The 7,526-nt window shown below is 27.1% G+C and overlaps 1 protein-coding gene across 1 annotated transcript in view; it reads right to left on the bottom strand.

Moving 5' to 3' along the window:
- LOC122510573 (ATP-dependent RNA helicase abstrakt) overlaps window positions 1-7,526 on the bottom strand; it is a 276,756-nt gene that overhangs the window by 114,676 nt on the left and 154,554 nt on the right. The window lies entirely within an intron of this gene.

Here is a 7,526-nt window from a genome sequence, read left to right as displayed (position 1 = left end):
CAAGGGCAAAGCTAATAAAACATTACGAGAAAAGTAATTGGGTATACTGCGCTAGCCTAATTTTGGACCCCAGATTCAAAGTCAAGTCATTTTATGAAACCGAGTGGGGAAAAGAAATGGCAGCTACGTCGATTAAAAAGTTCGAGGATATTTATCAAAAATTTTATTACAAATCGGAGGTATTTATGAGATATAAATAAATAATTTCCAACTAATATTTTTATTTGTTTCAGACTTCGCACTCGATAATAAAAGAGTAGAAAAAAATAGCTTTTAAAATAAAAAAAAATTAACTTGACGAACAAAAAAAACTCGTTTTCGACACTTTACAAAACTGACAAAAATTCTATTCCATATTTTTTATTTTTCTGACTTTTTCCTAACTTCTATTTAAAATATTTACTTCTTTCTTATCCTGCTAATAAATTGAATTCCTGCAACGAATTTTCTTATTCTTGAAAGAATTTAAATATTTACAAAAATACTTTAATTCTTGCAATGAATTTTATAAAAATTTTTAAACAATTGACTTCTTTCGAATAAATTTATGCAGATTCTAATTTAAATAATTAAATTCCTAAGAAATTTTTATTACTTATGAAAAGAATTGAATTCTTACAAACATTTTTACAAAAAAAGTTTTAAATAATTTAATTAATTTTGGAATTTTTATAAAAATAATAGATATTAAAAATCATTCAATTGCGAAAAGTTTTTAAAAATACAATTTTACAAAGAATTCAATTAGAATTTTTGTAAATAATTAAATTCTTCCAGAGAATTTTTAACACACTTTTTTTTTAAATAATTTATTTTTTGAGGAATTGAAGTTAAATTTTTATGATTTTTTCGAAATTTTTTAAAAAATGCCATTCTAAATTAATTAATTTCTGTGGAAATTTTATTATTTATAAAAATAATTGAATTCTTGATGAATTTTATCAATTTTGTAAAAATAATTGAATTATTTTGCGAAATTGAATGAAAATACTAAATATTGAAAATAATTGAATTTTGAAAGTAATTGAATCGTTTCAAAGAATTTAATTATAATTTTTAAGAATGGCTTTTTAATTTCTAAAATTAGCTAATTTAAAGGTGTGGAAATTCTAAAAAAATAGTATTTATCAATGACTGAAATCTAAATAGTACTCAAATAGTATCATAACATAAAAAAGTAGTAAATAGTTGGCTTTAGTAAATGAGTTCGAAGTCTGATGTTAATATTTTAATATTGAATGAGAGCAACATTTATAAATAAAGAAATAAATAAAAAGCAACATCTTGACTTTTAAAGTTATTTTTTTTAATGTAATCGTTACTTTTAAAAATAATTAAAAATAGGGGAGTGTAAGGTATGGTGACGGACACTTTCTTTTTTGCGTCTCTCTCTCTCAAAAAACAATATTTTTCAAAATTTCAAAAGCAGGCAGTTGCTGACATCTATTAAGCATATTTCTGTCAGAAGCGGCTGTTAAAATTTAAATTCAGTGAAATTTTACAGCTCTTGGCGCAAAAAACTAATTTTTTTTATTTTTGAAAGTTGTAAGGTATGGTGGCGCATTTGGTGTATTTAACTAAAATATTATGTAGATGTTAAAATTATTTTTTAAAACTACTTTTTATGAATCGACTAAAAGTAGCTAATTTAAAATTGCAACCGGATAAATGTGAGTTTCTCAGACCTGAAGTAGTTTATTTGGGACACATTATTGACAAAAATGGAGCTAGACCAGATCCAAAGAAAATTAGTGCGGTTAAAAATTTTCCAACTCCCAAAAACGTGAAAAACATAAAGCAATTTTTAGGCTTAGCAGGATATTACAGACGTTTTATTGAAAATTTTTCTAAAAAATCGGGAACTTTAAACCAATTGCTAAAAAAGAATGTGATTTTTAAATGGAGTGAAAAACAACAAGAAGCTTTCGAAAAATTAAAAGAAGAATTAGGTGAAGAACCTTTATTGCAAAGACCAGATTTTGATCAACCTTTTATTCTAACTACCGACGCATCAGGTTTCGCTATCGGCGGAATTTTGTCTCAAGGCAAAATTGGAAAAGATAAACCTATTGTTTACCCATCAAGATCCCTAAACGAACATGAGGTCAAATACGATACTTATAATAAAGAAGCTCTCGCGATCGTGTATTGTGTTTTACATTTTAGACATTTTCTTTACGGCAGAAAATTTAAAATTGTGACTAACCATAAACCTCTACTATGGTTTCAAAATTCAAGTGATCCTTGCTCTCGTGTTACAAGATGGAAACTAAAATTAGCAGAATACGATTTTGATATGGTATATAAAGCAGGGAAAATGAACGTTAATGCGGATGCATTATCTCACAACCCAGTAAAAATTGTCAAAAGTCTCCAAAATGAAATTCAAATAAGCAAAGAAGAAGAAGATTATTATGATAATGAAAAAGATGACTACGATGATGATGAAGATAAAAATGATGAAAGTGATTATTATAGTGAAAATAATGTTGATAATTTATTTAGTGACGAAGAAATTAATTATGATGAAATTGGAGAAAAATCAAATGATATAATAAATGTGAATACAGTGTCTGCGGTTAGAGAATTGAATGTTATTAAAAGAATAATTAATGTGATTTCTGATTCTACGAAAAACGAAAAAGTTAAAAATCTTTGTCAAAATTTTATTGCGGTGATATTACCAGTGAAAAGTGAAAAATTTAATGCTATTACTACTAGAAGTAAATCAAAGAAAATGAGTCAAGAAATTATAAATTCTAATTTGAAAAACATTAAAGAAAAAGTGAAAAATTCTAAATCGAAAGAAAAGTTGAAAACATTTAATCAATTTGGTGAAAATACGCGAAATTTACAAAGTCGAAAAAATCTACTAAATCAATTTGAAGAAAGTGCGAAAAAATTACGAAATCCAGTTCAAGATAAAGTGCGAAATTTAGTGTCAAAAGACGTCGAAAATTTACGAAGTGATAAGCGAAATCTACAAAATCAAAAATTAATTCGAAATCAAGAAAGTATTCGAAATCAAGTTCAAGAAAAAGTGCAAATCGAAGAAAAAGTAAAAATTAAAATCCAAGAAGAAATAAAGAATTCTAAAAATAATATATCTAGTTCAGTTCAAGAAAATGTTCGAAATCTGCGAAATCGTGAAAAATTACGAAAAATAAATTATAATGAAGATATTAATGAAGATTTAACTAAAAAAAAGAGGCAGAATCAAGTGAAAGTGATTTAAAATTTGTAAATTATAATAATATTCATCAATCAAAAAATGATTTTCGTGAAAATAATTCTAGTTCTAGTGAAAAATTCAGTGATGATAGTTTCGAAGATTACGATAAAGTTGAAAATAAAGCCGAAAGTAATACATTAGGAAAAATAATAGATACAGAAAATATTGATTTTTACACGAAAACACAGCTGTCGGATGAAGAGGAACGTCCTCCGCCCGAACCCCCTCCTGAATTTTCTAGTGGTTCCCTTCTAAACGCACATCATACAGGTGACATAGAAAAATCAACAAGTCGACCCTCGCATAGCAATATAGTTGAATGTAAAGACCAGTTAAGAATGCGGAAAGATAATTATGCATACTTTTTATCGACAACAGGCACCCCTATGGATAATGGTTCCTTAAGTCTTTTTAAACAGAATTAACTACCACAATTTAAAAATCTTTTACTGAATGAAGCTAAAGAAATTAAAAAACGAAATAACTTTTTACACATTGCATTACCAATTTCCTCAGAATCAAGCGAAAGTATTACTCAAATAACAAATAACATTAAATTAACAATCCAATCATTTAAAAATTTAACTGAAAAACTTAAATTACGATCGGTTAGTATTGCAAAAACAGCTGTTATAAATCATGTTATTTGGCGAGAAATTGAATTAATTTTAAAGGAAACCTTTCAGAATTCTAGTACTACAATCATAATTTGTAAAGGTTATGTGCAATATGCAACAAAAGAACAGAGACAAATTTTGATAGAAGAAGCGAATTTTTCTGCTTTAGGTGGTCATAAGGGAGTAACAAAAACGTATAACAGAATTAGGCAAAAATATTTTTGAGAAAATATGAAACTCGATATTCAGAAGTATATTCAAGTCTGTTTGCAATGTCAATTAAAGAAATTAGTACGCGTAAAAACTAAAAATCCAATGATTATTACCGACACCCCAGGAAGTGCATTTGAGAAAATTTCAATGGATATTGTAGGTCCTCTACCAGCAACTGAGAGTGGTAATGAATGTATTTTAACTATACAAGATTGCTTAACGAAATACTCCGTCGCAGTACCTTTACCAAATCAACAAGCTAGCACCATTGCAGATGCATTTGTTAAAGAATTTATTTGCATTTTCGGATCTCCTAAAGGTGTTTTAACAGATCAGGGTACAAATTTTTTAAGCAACTTAATGAAACGACTCGCAAAACGTTTTCGTATTCGACAATTTAAAACTACATCTTTTCATCCACAGTCAAACATTTCATTAGAAAGGTCTCATCACGTATTAGCAGAATACCTTAAACAATTCGTTAATAAAAATACTCAATGGGATGATTTACTTGAATTAGCTATGTTTTTTTATAATACGAGTGTTCATGAAGGAACTAAATGTACTCCATATGAGTTAGTTTTTGAAAGATTACCACGATTACCGTCAAGTTTACCTTTGCTACAAGAAGAAAAATTAGAAACATACGATGATTATCCTACAAATTTAGTAACAAAGTTACATGACATTCAGGTTCTCGCACGAAAAAACTTATTATGATCGGAAAACTAACCCTCAAAATTTTAAAGTTGGACATAGCGTATTTTTACTTCAAGGTCCTAAACCTAAGAAACTAGGAAATCAATACACAGGCCCACATGAGGTTCTAGAAATTTTATCTAAGGGAAATATTAAAATTAAAATTAATAAAACACCTAAAATCGTACACATTAACATACTTAGTTTGTCTCACATTAAACATACTAACCCATTTTAATTAACATAATTTCTCTTTCTGCCACAACAAAACACACAAACTTCTATTTAATTAGAAATTGCATTAATCGTTGTTAAATCATTGAATAAAATCTAATATAGTTTTGCTGTGTTTCAGGAACATCTTAGAAGCGATATATAATTTTCATTGTTTTTAATAATGTCTATTTATCTTTTCAGAAAATCCTATAAAAAACCAAATAATATTTTAATTTTTTTTCCCATATCCCTTCTTTTTACCTTAAAAATAAAATAAATTTTTCTAATAAATTGCTAACAAACTAAAATTGTAATCTATTAATATTATAAAATTCAAAAATAACTATTTAAAAAAAATTGTATTTGTATTCAAAGAAAAAGAAACTTAACTTTACAAGCACTATAAATTAATATCACCTTTTAATAAGACTAGCTTTCAAAATTAAAATAAAATATGACACAAGAAATTATTTAAAATCATATTTGTCAAATAACTAAATTTACAATAAAAAATATGATAACTTCGTATTTAAAGAAAAACAGATTTCTCTATAAATTTTTAGACACATCTGTTTCTCCAAAAATAAAATTTCTATCCAAATTTTACTAAACATACGAATTTTTTTTTCTCAACATAGAAAGAATACTTAAAATTCTTTTGCGTATTTTTTCCTTGAGGGAAGGGAAGGGTGACTGCAAATATAAAAAAAATTCTGAAAAAAGTCAATTCTCCAAATAATAACTAAATAAAAAAAAAATTTTCTCAATGTCATAAATATTTTTTCAAACCAGAAGCAAATTATAAAATTCCATTTAATTTGTTTAAGAAACTAACATAACTGCAATGTATGCGTGAGATTTTAAACTAACATTTCCAAACATTAACTGTTCACTTGAAATATTCAAAATTAATGAAAATGTATGTACGATTTTAAATTCAAATTAATATCTCTTGCCTTGAAGTGTAAGGAATTTTCAAAATAACCATCAATAAATGTGTGAAACTTAAAATTAATATTTCTAACCTTAAAATGCATTTAAATTAACAAAAACTAAATGTTAACTATCAAATGTACACTACCGTCGGGAATTATCGGTACGGCTGCACGAGCACGGCCCAAAAACATACTTATCTTTAAATCACGATTCTTTTGTAAATACAAATGTCAGAAAATTAACAAATATACCATTCGAAAGATAATTAAATTCTACGATTAATAATACATAACTGAAAATTTTAATAATTTATACAAAGATTGCAGCAATCGACAAATTTGACAAAAAAATTTTAAAAATAAATTTTTTTTTGAAATTTTTTCAACCCTTGCACATTTTTTAAAAATTGTAGAAAAAATTTGAAACTTATATAGGTGTGATCATTTAAGTCTCATCTTTAATTTAAGACCAAAAGAGTTCAAAAATCTTAATCGGTTAGCGAGATATCATTATAAACGGCAGAGCATTTTCAGCCAAAAACCGTTCAATATCGACTAATTCACTGCATTTGTCAAAAAACATGCTCGGACGTCTATAACACAGGTTTACAAATTAAAAACTTTTTTTTGCCAATCGAACAAAACATTTTTCTTTTCGAATAGTAGGCGTTTTTTGAGTAAGAAAATCATAGTTTTAATTTTTTTCCCTCGTGCAGTTTTTCTGTAGCTTCAAATTTTGCATTTTCAAGGTGCGACGCCACTTAAACTTACCTGTAGGAAAATTAGCTTGTCAAATAATAATAAATGAGGTATCATTGGAAAGGTTATTAAATTACCTTTCGATCCATAGGTCACAGAATGAAATTCAACAAAAATTGAGAAAGTTACAGTCGATTAAAGATGAAATTTCATGACAATTTTGATGATTTTTAGACATTTGAGTAACTTCTACTATTTTTTTCTACATCAAACAGGAAAGAATGTTCAGGTTTTAATTTTTTTATTGATAGACTATATCATTACACAAATTTTGAGCCCTTGTGGACCTCGATTGGATTAAAAATGACAACTCTACACTAAATTTAGCGAACGAAACTACATTCTTCATTTTTAGTATCCCTTAAACATTTGCAGCAAAAATTGAAGTAATAAAATTTAGTTAAGCTCTAAAATTACTGAAATCACTAATCAAGGATTTCTGAAATCGTAGATTTTGAATCCAATGTTAGTTTTCTAAATTTCAAAATGGCGGATCCAATATGGCGGACAAGTTTTTAAAAATCGATTAAATTCGTCTTAAATTCGTTACTCGGGGGTTTTCGGGGTCGCTGATTACGAATCCGATGTCGGATTTCGAAAATTGAAAATGATGGATTCATAATGGTGAACGAGTTTTTTAAAATCCATCGAATTCGCACCTATTGGATCCGCCATTTTTAATTTTTGAAATCTGACATCAGATTCGTAATCAGCGACCCCGAAAACCCCCGAGTAACGAATTTAAGACGAATTTAATCGATTTTTAAAAACTTGTCCGCCATATTGGATCCGCCATTTTGAAATTTAGAAAACTAACATTGGATTCAAAATCTACGATTTCAGAAATCCTTGATT

This window comes from Leptopilina heterotoma, unplaced genomic scaffold, assembly GCF_015476425.1.
Source record: "Leptopilina heterotoma isolate Lh14 unplaced genomic scaffold, ASM1547642v1 Lhet_70, whole genome shotgun sequence".
Classification (NCBI taxonomy): domain Eukaryota; kingdom Metazoa; phylum Arthropoda; class Insecta; order Hymenoptera; family Figitidae; genus Leptopilina; species Leptopilina heterotoma.
This window is presented reverse-complemented; position numbering and strand designations above follow the sequence as displayed.